The sequence below is a fragment of the Rhipicephalus sanguineus genome, chromosome 5, assembly GCF_013339695.2.
Source record: "Rhipicephalus sanguineus isolate Rsan-2018 chromosome 5, BIME_Rsan_1.4, whole genome shotgun sequence".
In the NCBI taxonomy this organism is placed as follows: Eukaryota; Metazoa; Arthropoda; class Arachnida; order Ixodida; family Ixodidae; genus Rhipicephalus; species Rhipicephalus sanguineus.
Genome location: NC_051180.1, coordinates 154,706,151 through 154,724,875, shown reverse-complemented (window position 1 = coordinate 154,724,875; position 18,725 = coordinate 154,706,151). Strand labels below are relative to the sequence as shown.

Sequence of the window (18,725 nt, the reverse complement as noted above, 5' to 3'; positions counted from 1 at the left end):
TACTGTTGCGTATTATTGAATTAGAGTTCCTCATTTCCAATCACTAAATCTCCCCTTCTCTTATCCTTTCGGATCACGTGCTTGTTTATATATATGCGCGTGTGTTCTTCAGTAAATCTGAGTGTACAGTTAACGCTGTGCAGTGCGCCCCTTTTCTGTGTCAGTGTTTTTTATGCTGCATTTAATGATGTTGTCATACCAACTCGCCCAGCAAGACACCCTTCTGAATAATGTAATAGTTTTATTCCACTGTCATTGCATTTTTGCATTTCATCAATGGTACAAGCAGAGCCCCACCCAAATTTTCTCCAGCATCATCACTTCTTTGCGATGACTGATCAGAAAAAAATATAGTCGGTGAAAATGAGTTCTCACACTATACCAGCCAGAGTTTGACTTTTGACTCACTGGCTTGTAAAAATAGTAGTATAAGTACTATTGAAGCAACTTTGAGAAACTTGCAGTGTTTGTAATATGATATATACTTCAAGCACTGCAAGTGTATTATAATATAAATATATGTGTAATAATACAATTTTTTAACATTTTAGAGGCCCGTGTACTGTGCGATGTCAGTGAACGTTAAAGAACACCAGATGTTAAAAATTTCCGGAACCCTCTACTACGGCATATCTGATAATCATATTGTGGTTTTGACATGTGAAACCTTAGATATTATATTATTAAACAACATTTGAGCACAAAATTGGCACACCCCGCGGTGAGGGAATACCATCTAAATTCTATAGCGTGGTACTCCGTGACTTAAATGTCATTAAGATTGAAGACATCGCTCAATCTCAGACGTAACCCCACTCGCTGTTATTATTCCTACACTTTTCTAAACATTCTGCTCTGCTCATTTTTACATTACATTGAAGTTTGCAAAACCTGCTTCAACTAGAAGTTTTCTGCCTATTACACACCAGAAAATTCTGCCTATTAACACCAGAACTTTAACATTCAAGCATAGCCCCATTCCTTGGGCAACCGAACATTGGAATGTTGTTTAAGAGATGTTTGGTCTTTGTCGACAAGAGAATTTGTAAAAACTATCAACAGCTACTGGCATTGTCTTTATGTTCTGTATGTATTCTGCAATGTTTGATTGTACCACACTCCTGTGGTAGCCTCGTTGCAATGTATATTAAAAAAAAACATTCCAGGCTTTACATCCATCACAGTACCTCCATCAATTTTCCGCCTTGGTATAAAAAACAAAATTTTTTTGTGATCTATTTTTTATACATCCACTTGAGTTCAAGATGTAAGATTTTGCTCTAAGGCACCCATGTCATCTGTAAGGAGTGTTTTTTTGTTTATTTTGTTTTTTAACCAATGCTTTATATTAGTTGACCTTAATAATAGCAGCTGCTTCCGTGCTTCACTTTTTGCAGCAACCTCTTTTCATAGTTTGTCACTCCGGCTTGTAAAACAAACTGCGTTGTTGATGTGGCAACCTCGTGCAGAATTCAGAAGAAGTCAGGGTTAGACAAATTCTCAGAAATTCACAGAAGCATTTTGAAGCTTCAAAATAACATTCTGAGAGATTGTTATGAAAAAATGTTATTTGTCATATGACCCACTTGTCATTTTTATGTTGGTCTCTCGTTGAAAGTTTCTGAAGTGAGTCTTTCATGAATTTTTGAGGCAAAAGATGTTCTTAGTGAACTTCAAGTGTGTCACTGGAATCATTGTGAAGAATAAATGGCTGGACTAATCCTGAGCAGTTAATAAAAAAAAGTGGTTGATAACTATCAAATTAAAAGGCAAATCTAGTACCTGCTTACAGAGTACATGCTGAACTAACGTTAGATTTATATTACGAATAATTAGTTTTATGAGGCTTATTTTTTTGCTTTTGGGTTTGCTTGTCACAACTCTTAGTTCAGTAGGCATGTTTTCAAAGGCCGCTTTCAAAGTAAGCAGTTCTCGAAACCACTTGGCATTAGTTATGCGACCATCTGCTCTTGCAATAAACTTTTCTACGAAAGGTCATCACCGTACACTATACTTGCATTTGGAAGTCCAAAGAATCAAAATGGAGAAGCCGTCTCGTTTTCTGCCTCTTATGTACTTGCTATTCTCCTTCGCTGACCACACTAGAATGACATTTGGGCAAACGAATGTCATGGTGATCTGCCACCAAGCGAGATTCACGAGTTCCATTCCTGGCGCATTTTTTAAAATTTATTTATTTGCAACATAGTCTTGCCGTTAAGGCATAATATTTGTATATCTGTGTTAAATGTGCGCCATTAGGCCGGTGTTGTGTGTGAAGTGAAGAAGTGTCTTGTGGAATGTGTTGTCATGTATTAATTGGTCTTTACTGGCAGCAAAATATAAAAATATCATATGCTTAGCCTTGCACGCAATATTAAAGGAGTACTGACGCTATTTTGAGGGGTCATAAAAGGGACATGTTTCATTTCCTCGGCACGCAGTGTCAACACTGTCCACACACTGGAGCCAGGAAACACGTATAAAATATTTTAGTTTGTTTTTCAAGTTTTCTTCACCCAGAAAATCTGCAGGCCAGTCCCACCGCAGTAGACATTATCATAATGAGTCAACAAAGTTTCTGAAATAGCTGTGGTAGTCGCTGGATGACATTTCACTCGTCGTTGTTCGCGTGCACGACGTGCAACTGACAGCAGATGACAGAGCTGCTGCTAGTACACCACAAGTTGCTGTCTCCACATGAGTTAGACCTATGTCAGACAGTGTTGAAACGTCACTGTGAAACATCCTCCTCGATATCGAAACTAAAAGCTTTTTTTTTTTTTGAGCTAACGGTATTAAAAATATATTCAGTGTGTCAAAGACACCACGATGCTCTTTTTAGGGTTCTCGACGCCAGGGTTTTTATTTAGAGGAGCGGGATATTAATTTCTTAAATTTGTCCTTTAAGACTTCTTTAGGGAGCTCTGAGTGACCAAAATTAATCATGAGCTCTTCACTGCGGTGCATGTCGTAGCCCAAAGAGTGATTTGAGACAAAAAATCTCACTTACCAATCTTCCATACCACCAGATAACTTATGCATGTCTTTAAAGTATGCTGCAATTTTATGCGTGCTGTGAATCATAACCTAGTGAATATTTTTATTTGTTGACACACTTTAACTGCCTTTTTATTATTACTTCATACAATTGTTTGTGTGTGAGATTTCATGCCACTCTTTGGTACGTGCCTATTTATCCTAAACAAGTTAAAAACATAGAACTAAACAGATAAAACAGACAACAGGCAAAAAAAATATGTAGATTTTGCATAAACAGTACAGTGATCACATCTCTTGCAGGATCAGCAAAATGCAGCGCATGCCTTTTTTTTTTTCTTTTGTATTCATGATGAACAGTGGCGTACAGCCACTGCAATGAAGTTATCATTGCCCTGCCTGTCATCACCACCGATGACATGTACACTGTGGTCTAATGTTTACAAAATGCCAAATTTTAATTACTGGTTAAAGCTGAGTTTTAACACAAAAGCCTCCACCTCTATAATCACTTTATCAGTGCGAAGAATCACTTTAATGTAATGCACCAGATGGAGTACCTTTTGTTACAAAGTTTATAGCTTAAATTACTGTACTCCTGATTTGTTCCAGACAAAACACAGTAGTACTCATTTAATAACAGTAATTAGTACTTAATAATGTGCTTAATCTGTATTTAGTGGGTGTGCTTAATTAAAGTAATTCTCCATACTGGCATCTGAAATTTAAGCCTCAACAAGCAAACAGTTCAGTCCGAAGCTTACCTGTGAATAGCTATGAATTTATCGCAAAATAACCAATTTTTGAAACATTTCTGATTTTTGTGGCACTAACATTTTGTGGGTTTTTACTTGCCTTGGTTTCAGGACAAAATGGCTTTCAAATGAATACCGAGCAATTTTTGTAGAGCTTGATTTTGCAGACCCACTCAAATGTTTGGATCTGCTCATGCTGCCACTGCCTGCTCTGCAGAAACAATGCGTAACTGCAGCTGAAATTTCAACTGAAGCCACATGAAAATTGCATGAGCAACCTTCGTAAAACTGTTTCATTTCTTCATTGCACAGGTCATTCTAGCTATAGTACTGTAGCAGTGTATCTGTTGACGGCATTCTCGGGAAGCAGAGCCTGCACTGTTTTAACGCCCAAGCATTGGAAGCCTCACTATGAGCGAAAAATGCGGGAGCAGCATGCGTGAGTTGTAGGGCCACAATCGCAGGCACCCTGACGTAGTAAATGAAGAAGGAGACAAACGAACAAAACACACTAAACAATATTAGTAAATAAATAAATACAACCAAATAAATGTTACCGATTTGAGAGGTGTCTACGGAATTCGATGACAGAACATCTAACATATGCACACTACTGTGCCTAATATGCCACGGACGCATGTGTCGGCAAGGTGGATAGAACACCTTAAGGGTTTCCTTCATGTAAGTTATTGCGTTGGTACGTTTGACGTGGTTTGCGTAGTGGGACGCAACAACTCGCGCAGTGCTTCCCCAGTTTACAGTGCGGCCAATAGACGACATACTATGAAATTTCGGCATTTTGCTTGGGCGTTTTATTCCAGTTTAGTTCACCAGTGAATACTTCCGGGTATTTGTACTAAATGGTGAACAGTTTGAGTACTAGAGCAGTTGTCGGTATCTTTCAGAAAGCTTTTGGTTGTTTTTGGTCATTGCGTCTTTCAGATCGTAAGGTTGACAAGTCTGCAGGAGATATGTGCATCATTTGCTCTATATGTTATTCTACGTGATTCAACGGAATCTTGGACTGTAGCCGCTGGTGGGGATGTGCGTGATGCAAATGTAACAGCTCATGTCTTGTACAAAATATGATTATTCTGTCTCTTTCCTTTTTTGCAGGAGGATGTCGGCCAGCTTACAGACATTGAGAAGCTATTTCTTTACCTCCAGCTTCCCACTGGGACTCCCATTGACACAGACCCTCTTAAGCAGTGAGTTTTTGTTGACAAATGTTTCGGCCTCAGGTGTGTACCGAGGGTGAAGACCCAGGTTTCCTTTTCAAAGGGGTTCTGACTTTGAGGTGCTGATTGATAATGATGTAAAGAGGTTTATTGGGCAAGCCGAACGAACGGGTGGTAGCTCGGAAAAGTACGCAGGTAGAACAAGATGGTGGTGTTCCAACGCCGATCTCGTGCCTTTCTCTCGCGATGATGATAGCTGAGCCCGTGTCTTCAATGTCTTCCTTTCTTCATTATAATTTCCCCCGTCGAGAAAGATGAAGCCACCTTGGCGATCTAACAGGTGGGAACAAGCGGGTCGAAGTACGGCTTGAGGCGTTCTACGTGAACGATATCACGTCCACGCCGACGACGGTCGCTGGGCGGCGTAAGAGGTTCAATGGCGTAGTTGACGGGTGAAGTACGCTCGACCACGCGGTAGGGACCATGATAATTTGAGAGTAGTTTGGGAGACAAACCAGGAGCGGACGGCGGTACATGCAGCCACACAAGTGCTCCAGGAGCGAACGTTGCGGCAGGAGGATGATTGTCATCGCGGGTCTCTTTCTGGCGCTGTTGGTCGGCCGTAGTAAACTGTTTGGCTAGTCTGCGGCACTCTTCAGCGTAACGGGCGGCGTCCGACATGGGTGTGCACTCGGAGGCGTCTGGTGAGTATGGCAGCAAAGTGTCGATAGTGTGTGACGGCTGGCGACCGTACAGAAGGAAGAATGGGGAAAACCCAGTTGTGACTTGCGTAGCGGTGTTATACGCGTATGTCGCAAATGGAAGAACGAGGTCCCAGTTTGTTTGATCAGATGCAACATGCGTCGCAAGCATGTCACCCAGAGTCCGATTAAACCGCTCAGTCAAACCGTTTGTCTGAGGGTGGTAGGCTGTACTCATCCGGTGTACAATGTGGCACTGGTGTAGAAGTGCTTGGATTACATCGGAGAGAAATACCCGCCCACGGTCACTCAGGAGTTCGCGAGGAGGCCCGTGACGAAGCACAAATCGATTGAGAATAAAAGATGCGACGTCCTGTGCTGTCGCTGTGGGAAGAGCAGCGGTTTCGGCGTACCGTGTAAGGTGGTCCACGGCAACGATAGCCCATCGGTTGCCTGCCATTGTCAATGGCAATGGTCCATAAAGGTCAATGCCAACGCGGTCAAATGGACGGTCTGGGCACGGAAGTGGCTGTAATGAACCTGCTGCAGGATGTGGTGGTTTTTTCCGCCGCTGACACTCGTGGCAGCCGCGAACGAACTGGCGGACGAAGCTGAACATTCCGCGCCAGTAGTACCTTTTCCGTAGACGTTCGTAGGTCTTGAAGACGCCGGCGTGAGCACATTGCGGGTCGGAATGAAAGGACGCGCAGGTTGTAGAGCGCAGCGTTCGGGGAATAACTAGGAGCCACTTCCTACCATCGGGTGAGTAGTTACGCCGGTACAAAAGGCCATCCCGAATGCTGAAATGTGGTGCCTGGCGTCGCAGTGTTCGAGTGGTCCGAAGCGTGGGTGCCTCACATAAAACGTCAAGAAGCGAAGCTATCCATGGGTCTTTGCGTTGTGCAGAAGAGACGGTGTCCACGTCAAGAGCTGACAACGTGAGGTCTATAGTGGAAATGGATGAAGACTCTGTGGATAATGGGGACCGCGACAGTGCATCAGCGTCGGCATGCTTGCGGCCGGAACGGTATATAACGCGGATGTCATATTCTTGAAGCCGAAGAGCCCAACGGGCAAGACGACCTGATGGATCCTTTAGCGAAGACAACCAGCATAACGCGTGGTGGTCCGTAACGACATCAAACGTACGGCCATAAAGGTATGGGCGGAACTTGACAAGCGCCCAAACTATCGCCAAGCATTCTTTCTCGGTGACGCTATAGTTCGACTCAGCCTTGGTGAGAGATCTGCTGGCGTATGCGACGACATACTCGGCGAACCCATGTTTTCGTTGTGTGAGAACCGCACCGAGGCCGACACCGCTGGCGTCAGTGTGAACCTCAGTGGCCGCTGTAGGATCGTAGTGCCGCAATATAGGTGGTGATGTGAGGAGACGACGAAATGTGGAGAATGCATGGTCACACTCGGAAGACCATGACGAAATATCGGTGGCGCTGCTTAAAAGTTGGGTCAGAGGCGCAATAATAGAGGCGAAGTTGCGCACAAACCGGCGAAAGTAGGAGCATAACCCGACGAAGCTCCGTAACTGCTTCACAGTCGTCGGTTTGGGGAAGTCGGCGACAGCACGTAGTTTGGCCGGGTCTGGAAGTATACCGTCCTTTGATACGACGTGACCGAGAATCGTAAGTTCCCGTGCAGCGAAGCGGCACTTCTTGAGATTGAGTTGGAGCTGCGCATTCTTCAGACACGTCAGGACGTGTTTCAAGCGTTCGAGATGTGTTGCGAAATCTGGCGCAAAGACAACAATATCGTCGAGGTAGCAGAGACAGATCTGCCACTTCAAACCCCGTAAAACCGAGTCCATCATGCGCTCGAAGGTGGCAGGCGCATTGCAGAGGCCGAAGGGCATGACATTAAATTCATATAGACCGTCGGGTGTCACAAAGGCTGTCTTTGGACGATCAGCATCTGCTAGGGGCACCTGCCAATACCCAGAACGCAAATCTAACGATGAAAAAAACTCGGCGCCTTGTAAACTATCAAGGGCATCGTCAATCCTGGGCAAAGGGTACACGTCTTTTCGAGTGATCTTGTTTAGGCGCCGGTAATCCACGCAGAAGCGAATCGAACCATCCTTTTTTTTAACTAAAACGACAGGTGATGCCCATGGACTTTGTGATGGTCGAATAACGTCGCGTTGAAGCATATCGTCAACCTGTTCGCTAATAACTTGGCGTTCCGCCGCGGAAACACGATATGGTCTTTGTCGCACAGGCGTGTGGGAGCCGGTGTCGATGTAATGAAGAATGGTAGAAGTTCGGCCAAGGGCAGGTTGAGCAACATCGAAAGAGTCGCGGAATCGGTGCAGTAGCTGGAGAAGATCAGATCGTTCAGATGGCGACAGTCCATCTGCGATCGACGAATCGAATAGTTCGGAAGCTGATACATCATAGGTGTTAAGGGCACTGATGGCGTCGAGGTCGCTACGAGATGAATCATGCTGCACAGTAAAAATTTCTTCCTTATCAATGGGCTGCACGCATCCAAGAGATTCACCCTTAAACAGGTTGATGGGATACGGAAGGGGATTAGTGAGGCAGAGAGCACTGGTTCCATTCGAAATTGAAATTGTCGAATAAGGCAGAAGAAGTGGTTTCCGACTAAGCAAGAGGCTCGATGGTTCAAAGAATGCAGCTCCATCACACACGCCGTTGCAAAACACAGGGAGCAAAACAGCTGCTGTCGGGGGAATTTCGGCGTCTTCTTGGACGACTAGCTTGTGTGCGGCTTGATCATTGTGGCCGTAGGGCTGGTCGTACAACGGGAAGAGTTCAAGTGCAGATCTGGCACAATCGATAACAGCCTGATTGCGCGATAGAAAATCCCAGCCAAGTATGATATCGTGAGAGCAGGAGGAAAGGACGATAAACTCAACAATATAAGGGTCCTCCGCGATGATGAGTCGGGCAGTGCAGGCGGCTATAGGCCGAACAGGTTCTCCATTCGCGGTACGTAAGGACATCGCATCAAGAGGCGTGGTCACTTTTCGAAGCTTGCGACATAGTTTAGCGTCTATAACGGAAACGGCAGCACCGGTATCGACAAGAGCATATGTATGGGCGCCTTCTACGAAAACTTCAACAATATTCGACGGCAAAGTTCGAGGACTTGAGCATTTCGACAGCGCAGTTCTTGCCTCCTGAACTGCGGCGGCTAGTTTCCCTCATTTTCAGGTGCTGGTCGACGACGCATGGGTGACACGGAGTGGCGACGGGGTGAAGGTGCGCGACGAGACGTAGGTTCCAGATATTCACGTGAAGACGTGCTTGAGTGAGCATCCGAACTGTCAAAGCAAGAGCGGGGACGATCCATGTAGTTGTTCTGTGAACGGGTGTCTGTGTATCCCGGCACTCGACGTCGGCAGTGTCGGGCGACATGGCCAGGGCCACCGCATGCAAAACAGATCGGCCGGTTATCGCGCGTTCGCCAGGGATTTGTAGCGATAGGAGCACCCCATGTGACAGGGGGAGGAGTCGAGGCTACGGCTTGTGACACTCCATGGAATGGTGGGGGCTGTTGCTGTTGTAGATGCTGCCGCTTTACTGCCTCAGCATAAGTAAGAGGTGCGGCGACAGGGTGCTGCTGATTGGGTACCGGCAGGGCCTCCGAAATCTGTTCTTGAATGACGTGTCGGAGCACGGGAGCCAACGGGGTCGGTTTGCCGCAGTTGCTGCTGCTGTGGGAGCTCTTGGCGCTGAGCAAACGGCAGGAGTGAAAGCTGACGTGCCACCTCCTCACGCACAAAGTCTTTCATTTGTGCGAGAAGGTATGAGTGGTCAGGGACGACGTCCAGTGCAGCGAGCGGTTGGTTAGCCTGAGATGAACGTCGGGTGAGAGCTCGTTGCCTTCTCAATTCGTCGTAGCTCTGGCACAAAGTTACCACTTCGGACACCGTACCAGGAGACTTCGCAAGGAGCATTTGAAAGACATCGTCGTCGACACCCTTCATAATGTGCTGTATCTTCGCACTTTCGCTCATTGAGGCATCGACGCGCCTGCAGAGATCGATTATGTCTTCAATGTAGGCGGTAAACGTTTCACCTGGTTCTTGTGCCCGAGTACGCAGCCGTTGTTCTGCGCGTAACTTCTGCACGGCAGGGCGACCGAAAACTGCGGATATTGCCTCCTTGAAAGCGGACCAGTTCTCGAACTCGGACTCGTGGTTAGTATACCATAGCTTCGCCACGTTAGCCAGGTAAAAGTTCACGATGCCTAATTTAGCAGCGTCATCCCACCTGTTGGGTCCACTAACTTTCTCGAAGGACGACAGCCAGTCCTCGACGTCCTGATCTTCCGTTCCCGCAAATATCGGGGGGTCTCGCTGGCGAACCGAGCCGGGGCAAACGGCGGCCGCGAGAGGTGGTGCCTGTTGGGAAGCGTCGACTTGCATGGTCGGCTGCAATGTGCGGGATCGTAGTTCCAGGGTGCAGGCGATGTGGGTACCCCGCACGATCCACCAAATGTAAAGAGGTTTATTGGGCGAGCCGAACGAACGGGTGGTAGCTCGGAAAAGTACGCAGGTAGAACAGGATGGTGGTGTTCCAACGCCGATCTCGTGCCTTTCTCTCGCGATGATGATAGCTGAGCCCGTGTCTTCAATGTCTTCCTTTCTTCATTATAATGACAATTATAATGATCACGTGATTCCTTACGATCAGCAATAATGCAAATTTGAGTCCCACGAAGTGTTGTAATTGGATAGCAACAGATGGGAGTCGTGAACTTCTCATGCACCGCACATAAACTTCAACAGGCTGGTCAAGACATCGGACATCTCCCCTGAATTCGTGTACATGGGCACCCATCTGAAAGCTGAGGCAAATTTTAAGAAAATAACGGCAGTGCACAAAAAGAGAGTAACTGGAAGAAGTGTTAACATTAAGTCTACGTCTTGTAAACTTAACACAGTGCTAGTTAAATTTAGCAAACTGTGATCGAAGTTGGCGCTTTGTCTTGTCTGTTTCTTCTTGTTTGCTGTCCATCACCCTTCAAAAGTGCACTAAACAGCCCGATCATCTTTGTGAAACGCTCGCAATATTGCTTTAAAAGTAATTGGTGGGCCTATTTTTTGTTATTATCATTCTGTTTTAATTTTTCCTTGCTCAAGCTTATCCCAGTGTGTGTACACTCAAACCTCGTTATAACAAAATCGCATCTGACACGAAAATAAGTTCGTTATATCCAAAAATTCGTTATAAACGTATATTTGTAACACTGTATCTATGACAAGCTTATTCTTCATTTACTTCGTTATAACCGATAATTCGTTATATCCCAGTTCGTTATATTGAGGTTTGAGTGTATTTATACAGTCTCTCTCCAGTCCCTAGCTTGTGCTGTTCTCAAAAGGACGAAAGAGAAAACTGATTTCACTTGTATTAGTAAGTTGCCCTTTCACAATACCAAAAATGTCACTCTTGCTGTGAAAAGATGCTCGGGAAGCCAGAAAATGCACAGAAAGTAAAGGAGGTCAGTGATGCCACCTTGAAGTTCTCAAACCAGCTGGCCTTGACATCACAAATTTTGTCGCCGTCTGCTAAGGCCTGTATCATTTTTATTGGTAATAATGGGTGGCATTGTTTTCTGAAGGAGCCAGAGGCTTAGAAATGCAAATTTGTGGAAATTTTATTTGGTCACGTGGCACAGAGGCCTAACAGTATCAGTGGGGTGCGATGTGTGAACGCTTGCAAAATTTCGGCGCAACCTTGTTTATGTGCGGCTGCAAGTTAATGAACTCTGTGATTGAAGTTGCTGACACTGAGATTGCCGACTTTAATAACAAGGCATTGAACTGGGCTAGCTGGTTCTTCAGGTGTTCATTTCTTTCATTTGTAATGGCCAGCCTGTCCCGTCGTTTTCCTCTCATTCTTTCTTGTGTTTTCTGCTGGTGTTTTATCCCTTCTGACTTAGTATATCATTTTTTTCCACATTGGGGGTTTTCTTGCAAAACGTTGATTCCGGCACAGCTCACCGGACCAGAAATGTGAAACATGGTAGTATGTTGAAGACGGATCTTCCTCAGGAGTAAATTTCCTTGCTGGCACACTGCAAGTGATGTCATAATGTGCGTAGGAAAAGTTCGGGCAATCCGCTGGGCAAGAAGGCAGATGCGGAGGTGGCGCAGACTTACACCTGGATTCAGAGCCACCTCGAGGAAGACCCTGAGACATCGCTGCCGAAGCAGGAGGTCTACGAGGAGTACAGGTGAGCGAAAGGCCACCGGCTATACTCTTGGCCGCGGTACACAATTCTGACAGGGTTACCACAAAATTTGAACACGCTTGCTTGCGAGCATTAGGTGAATATTAGAGAACCCCATGTGAACAAATTAAATATGACTCACTGACCTCATTATCATAATGGTGATCCACGTTGGAGTATGGGCAATAACTGAAAGCAGTGGGCATAAAAATGGCCATTTCATCTCAATTACAAGTGAACTTTGGGAGAGGCATTAAATAAGCAGATACTATCATTTCAGTGCCTGTAACTTCACAGGTTGTTTGGGACTGTCCAATAACTGCCTGTAGTTGCCTGTAATATCCGTATGATAAAAAGAGCAAAAAATAATGTGAAACAAGTGCTTTTTCTGTGACCTTCTTCATTTGTTTCATGTTATTTGGCACTCTTTTTATCATCATGAATTACCAACTCGCCCAACTATCTATTCTTCTAAGTAGTATCAGTACCTGTAATTGCTTGTATTGTGCCTGTAATTTCACAGGTTGTTCTGCATCTGCCAGTATAGTTTGGGATGATGCCCACCCAACCCTAGGTCACATTTCGATGTTCAGCATGGTCCACTGTAAGATAATGTTGTTAACTTAGAGGATGTGAAAATGTTTTCCTTCTGGCAAGTGTACAATCGCCCAGCTTTGCGGAAGCTAACTTGTGGTTGGGGGTGCTAACACATTTCTGCACATCTGTGAAATAGCACACTGACATATAGATTTAGCGGGCACATGAAGCTAGAGTGCCAGCACACGGGCACCCTAGCACATTAAAGTGCTTTCTTTAACAGCAGATCAAACTGTAAGGAAGCAGCGCGTAGTGGCAACATGTGCATGTGATGCTAGGAGAGGCATTGCAGACATATGGTGCAGGCTCACTTGAGTACAACAAAAGCTGTCCCCACTTCATTGTCTGCTATGGTGCTGAGCACTGTCCGAGTTCCAGCGAAGATAAACTAGGTTCTGTGCTCTCATTGCATTTATTACACCATATGGTATGCGTGGTTGCTGACTGGTAACATGGGGGATAAGCTGCACTGTTCTTTTATGTATACGGCCAAAAATTCCAATTACATCACATGAGTGCCACAGTAGCAGACAGTCTGCTGGGAATACAACCCTACTGTGCTCTTTGCACCTGGACAGTGCATGTTCAGTGCTGTCACCTTTGCACATTGACATATTACATGGAATTAACCTCTATGGGATATGTGGATATGTTGGGATGTATACACACATTCGAAATGAGAAGCTGTCACCTTTCCACTGAGTGTATACATACTCGGTGGGCATGTGCAAGCTGTCACGCTTGCACATTCGCACTGAGTTTAGTCCTAGCTGTACATAAATACTGCGGTCTGACCGTAATATAACGAAACCGTACTCACAGCCGAAAACTTCGTTGAACCGCGAGTTTCATTAAGTCAAGATTAGAAGCGCCATCAAAAGCACTGGCTTTGCTTTCGCGTGGAAAAAAGTAATGCCTGATAGCAGACGTGCACAAATGCATTTACACATGTTATGAGGATGCTTCCCTATGTTTGCTTTACCATAGTACGATTTGGTTTTGATGCGCAGGAGTTTCTTTGAGAAAAACAAGATCGAACCGCTCTGTGCTGCTGACTTTGGCAAGGTCATGAAACACGTGTTCCCGTCAGTAAGACCACGACGACTCGGCACTAGGGGAAACTCTCGGCAAGTATTTTCACCCAGCACTTTATCCGTGTAGCATTTCTTGCCACATTGCTGCAAGCGCATAACTCTTTCTTACTTTTGCCCACTGTGTTGTTCGCATTTCCCGTGTCAACACTGAGTGCACGCATAAAATCATTCTGTGAGTATAAAAAGGGGCAAATTTTGGGTCAGTATCATCTGTGAAGCGTCTTTTTTTTTTTTTCAGGGCCTTTTTTCTTGCATAACATTCTACGCCAGTCATGCAGGTTGCAGGTTTTACTAGAACATATTTGTTAATATCATGCGATTTTCAATTGCATTAGAATTCTGAGTTTGTCAATTGAGTATAATAACATGGATGATTCCGTAGAGAATGTGCAGTGCTTCTTGCACTGAAGAACGTCCATTGCTCTTGTTAAACATTGTATGCATTGAGCTGAACACTTTTAAGTGACCCCAGGTGTCGGAGAATTCAACCTCAACAAGGAGCACTTTTTATCAAATTCAGGTGCAAGCAAAGAGCTCTGTCAGCTTCATCCGCCACTTGTTAAGGAGTGTTGGGGTTGAAATCTGATATCTTCAGCAAAAGTGGCCTTCATTTCTCCACTCATTTCTTCGGTGATAAATTTGGCCTTTCCTCAAGGCACAAAATTTTTCTTTTGGGAGGTGCATCACTCTCAAACTGATGGGCACAAGAAACCTTTACACCCGTGACATCCGCTTCTTCTCATCCTTTTTTTTTCATGCGGTTCACTTTGAGCATGGATTTGCAACTCGCCCAGTATTCAGCACTTCTAAGTGCTGAATACTGTTCCTTGCAGCTTTCCATATTGTTTTAAAGTGACAATTGTCAGCTGTCTTTGTCAGCACATTTCAAACCTTCCTTTTAACTTGATAAATAGAATGCAAAGAGACAGAAGAACACAGTAGCAAGCTTGCTGAGAGCGATTGTATTTAAGTGGTAGCGATTGGGGGGCTAGTAAGAAAATGGCACCACTTGTTTTAATTAAATTCAGTGTGCATATTACATTATTATAAAGTAGACCCGAAACCTCACATCATGACTGCACGCTTGCAAGAATTTTCCTGTATTATAAGGAACGCTGCTTCAGCTAGCTTTGTACAACTGTGTCTTCGTGAACGCTTACCATTAGAGCTGTGCGAATAGCAAAATTTGAGTGCAAATCGACTCGAATATTTCTTGAATATACTTCAGATACTTCCAAGCAAAATTGCAGAAAGAAGGTGCAGAGCATCCCTAAGCATATTCTTATGAGATGGAAACATGAAAGTGTTTGTTTTGTGTTGATTGGTGTTGCAGAGGTTGTGCTCTAAGTGGTGTTCCCGAGTTGTGTTATAAAGAACCAAGAAATGCGGAGGCCGAATTGTGTTTATTTACATGATTCGGTACAACCAAATTGGTGTCAACAACACTTTACATGTCCTCTTTCATTTTGTGGTCGAGGTGCTATAAATCACAGCATTGACGAACCTTCTGCCGATGTCACCGCTAAGCCTACAGCCTAGGCATAGGACTCGCTGCAGCTACGTGTTGCAAGATCGCTATGCATGTTACTGCAACCCTGCCTCCAAAGAAGTTGTAGGCCAACCAATACGGCGCACAAGGGCACACTCCCTTCGAGTTGGGAGCTCTTCTGCCGCGGGGATTCCCCTCTCCTACTCCGCAGCTGCGAGTGGTTTCTGCAGCAGTTGTTGCCAGCGTCAGTTACGATGAGAGATGTCACGTGTTTTCCGCACACGGCCTTTGCAGACTCTGAACATGTGCGCGCTTTCACGTTAAAATGTAGTTCAAAACATGGTCAAAAACAAAGCAATTTCTTTTGCACGGTAGCCTGTAGACGTAGCGGCAGCGCGCTGTCCACCATGCAGGGATGGAAGTGCTGTGCCAATTGCACCATTCTGTGTGAATCTGGCCTGCTGCGCACAAAAGGCAATTTCCGTGAAAATTGACCATTGGAAGTGCAAAGCGCCAAATCTAGTCTAGTCTTATCGCGTCGACCGAGCAACACTGAGCGTTGGCTACACAAAGGACATGGCCGCATCCATATCCAGTGTCATTCGGTCACGTATTTGGGATAACTCATGGTGCTTGCAAGTGCTCGTCTCAGCGCTGTTATCACCGTGGCTTCCCCGAAAAACTGGTGGCACTTAATGTCAGCATTAAAGAAATTCTCTGAAATGTAGTCAGGTTTAGCTACACAGTGTAGTGCTTATCTCTATTTTCCTCTCGGTTCTCATTGACGGGATTAAAGCTTTCTAAATTCATTTTATAGAGTGTCAATAGGTTTAGAATGAAGGTAACTTTTATTATCTTATCTCTAGTCTTCAGTTGTTGTTCATGTCAGCTATGTTCTTTTATTAACGTAAACATTCTTCATTTGTCAGGTCTAGTCAAGTGTGGCGATCCAAAGCATCGCTTACCTCTTGTTTTCTCCAAGTTATTGCTCTGTCAGCTGTGATGTTTTAGCAATGGGATCATATGTACATGTATATTATTAATTTGTGGCAAGTCTGGTCGGCTCATCAGTATTGGATGTTTAGTAAAAAGCACTGGAATTTTTTGTGTTAACCAGAAATAAAAGATTTCAATTAGCGATCATGTTTGATTTGAGAAATCTGCTCCAAAACTAACTTGCATTGCTCTGAAACACACTATTTGATGCTCTGAAGCTACTCCAAAACTCCAATTTTACCGCTCCAAAGCTGCTCCAAAACAGCATTATTCCTGCTCCTTGAGCTGCTCCAAAAGGCTGACGCCCACTTCCACCCCTGGCCATGTGAAAACAAAACTGTGCCGCTAACTGTCACGTAGTGACACGATTGACGTAACGTGCTGTATTGGCACGAGCTTGGATAACTTGATACTTCACCATTTTTACGTTGATACCAGTGAATTTAATATCGCAGGCTGACTTCACGCTGCCAAGAAATCATTCTGAAAGCACGTTTCGCAAAATGAGTCAATCGAATAGAAACCCGAAACCACTTTTGCGGCATTAGCAATGGCCAGCTGTCAGCGGCAGATGTAGTGACATCGCCATCACAAAATTTTGACGGAACTTATTTTAAAGCTTGTCCGCTCAGGCTCATTTCGTGCTCTACTACAATCTGTCTGCATCACATTTGTTCCCAGTGAAGTGGAAATGGTGGATTCCCCATTCATAAGGAAGCTTATGCCAAAGGAAAACACACTGAAAACAGCGACGTTCCATCTATTTTGCATGCCCGAAACCTGTGTCCGTGAGTGCTGCAAACAAAGGAAGGAAATCTTCAGCTGCAGGTCAACCGGGAAAAGTTCATGGGGGCTAAAAATCAGAAAATATGCAGACATCGATGGCAAGCTTGCAGGCGTTCTCAAGCAGCTGTGTGTAGACTGAACTTGTCAGGGTAATGGCCCTTGAATAGGCATGCCATCGCGGCGTTTCCACAAGTGACCTCAAGTTTAGCAAAACTGCATCACTGAACGAAAGGAACTCCCAGCAGAATAAATGTCACTTTCTAAGGGTGCATTGTGTTTGCCTTTTCTTTTTTTTTGATTAAGTACAGTATAAGCAGATGCTGCGTTTCGCACTTTTACGCTGCACGCTTTCTAGTCTGAGCGCACTGGTCGAGCTACCCTGTCTAAAGTAGTGTTAGAATGCGGTAATGGCCGTTAACCTTACCGATAGGTCGAAGTTCACGAGAATTGGATTCACCAGCGTCGTTTTAAAACACTGTGATTTGATTTTTAGCGAATGAATACGTTATACTTATTTTCCAACGGTTTGAATACTTCGAATAGTAAAATTGCAGTGCGAATCGAATATTAAACACTATCAGAAAAATATTCAAAATTTGGAATACAGTAAAAGGTTGTTAATTCAAACTGATGCCCTGGTCCCAGCACAGCCCTGTGTGTCATTGTCCACAACGGTTAATTAGAACTGGGAGCCCCTGGTTTTCATTGCTCCTCGCAGAAGTCGGCCCAATGTGTCGCAAAATCAAACCAAACCAAATTTACTAGAGATGCAAAACAACGAAAGAGCAGCATTTCTCAGCAGATGAGAATTCGGATGCTGCACTGGAGCTCTTGGGCAAGCTGCAAACGATGCTCATGGAGTCGCGACAGAAGAAACCCAAGCAAATGCAAAGTACTGATTACATTTCATTTCGATGGTGTTAATTCTGCCATGTAAATAAACGTGTTTTGGAGCATGAACAGAGCCATATATTTCACATTGAAGCTCACTGCTCGCATCAGTGCATGTCAGTGCTTGTTTCCGGCGTATCACTGACTGATCAATTAATTCTGTTCGCTGTTAGAGCTCCATGAACGAAATCTCCTGCCACAAACGTGTAGCAGTGCCTAGTTCGTGATAACGAGTCCAGGGGTGGCTTCTTTGGGTTCTGCCTCGCGCAGTGTGGTGTGATGTCCGTTCATTCTAGCGGCCGCCCACTAATTCGAACTCTGCCTAATTCAAACAATTCTCTAGTCCCCTTCGAGCTCGAATTAACGAGCTTTTACTGTATTCGCACGCTCCTACTTACCGTGTTTACTTGGCTATATGAAATTATCGAGCTCATCTGGTTCATTGAAGATTCCCTAAGAGCATCCGCACTGGGCAGAAACTTCATTTTCTTGTTTATAGGTGCTCCAGAAGCAGATGTGGAAAAGCCACTAATACTGCTTATATTCCTCATTTATCGATACATCCACTGAGAAATGTGATAATCCATGGAAAGAACAATTTTGGCATTAAGCAACGCCGAAACTCACTAAATCTGATGGAAAATGGGCTAAAATTAAAAACACTGATTGGCATCATGAGTACATTAATGTAAGTCATTTGCATTAAATAGACAAACGTCTTCTCTATTTTTGCAGGTACTGTTACAGTGGGCTTCGTAAGAAGTGTGAAATGAAGTCACCTACACTACCAGACCTGTCTGCAGGCGAGGACTCGCTGACCAAGGCAAGTGGCGTTAATGCAGTCATCATGCTGTATCCAGTTGGATAAGTACCTAAATATTACAGAACGTTTTAATTCTGTTGGAAGCTTAGTTTAGCAGATGCAAGAAACACACGTTCAGAGTTTGAAAGCAGAGAGCAGGCTGACGTTTACTAGTAAAAACAGGTCTAAGCGAGTACGGTTAGAAAGGCCTCAC

At 44.7% G+C, this 18,725-nt stretch overlaps 1 pseudogene; it reads left to right on the top strand.

Moving 5' to 3' along the window:
- The window catches only part of LOC119394365 (mucin-5AC-like), a 382,950-nt pseudogene that overhangs the window by 6,553 nt on the left and 357,672 nt on the right, over positions 1-18,725 (top strand).